The following is a 395-nucleotide window of genomic DNA, read 5'->3' on the forward strand; positions in this document are numbered from 1 at the left end:
AGATCTACTTCATGAAGAAACCCCAACATGGTCTTATCCCTTAATTTAAGTCCTTTAGTTTTTAAGAGCGCTTTAAGTGCCTGAAAGAGGGGGTGAGAGGAAGAGTTGCCCATTTTGGTTAGGACCAGCCTGCAGCCAAAGGGCGAAAAGATGAAGAAAAGAAAGAGAAAAAACACCAAAGAAGGAGAAAGAATACCTGCCTCTATACCGAGGTCTTATAACTTTACCTGCCTCTATCGCGAGGTCTTTTAACTTTACCTGCCTCTATCCCGAGGTCTTGTGAATAACCCTGCCTCTATACCGAGGTCTTATGAATAACCCTGCCTCTATACCGAGGTCTTAAATTATGAACGGTGTCTCTTACCTTCTGAGACTTTACCAGCCGGCTGCCCTGG

General features: G+C 44.6%; 1 pseudogene; it reads right to left on the reverse strand.

Moving 5' to 3' along the window:
- The window catches only part of LOC102489172 (glycine N-acyltransferase-like), a 13,489-nt pseudogene that overhangs the window by 12,118 nt on the left and 976 nt on the right, over nt 1-395 (reverse strand).

The sequence above is a fragment of the Tupaia chinensis genome, unplaced genomic scaffold (assembly GCF_000334495.1).
Source record: "Tupaia chinensis unplaced genomic scaffold, TupChi_1.0 Scaffold000709_2, whole genome shotgun sequence".
Lineage (NCBI taxonomy): Eukaryota > Metazoa > Chordata > Mammalia > Scandentia > Tupaiidae > Tupaia > Tupaia belangeri.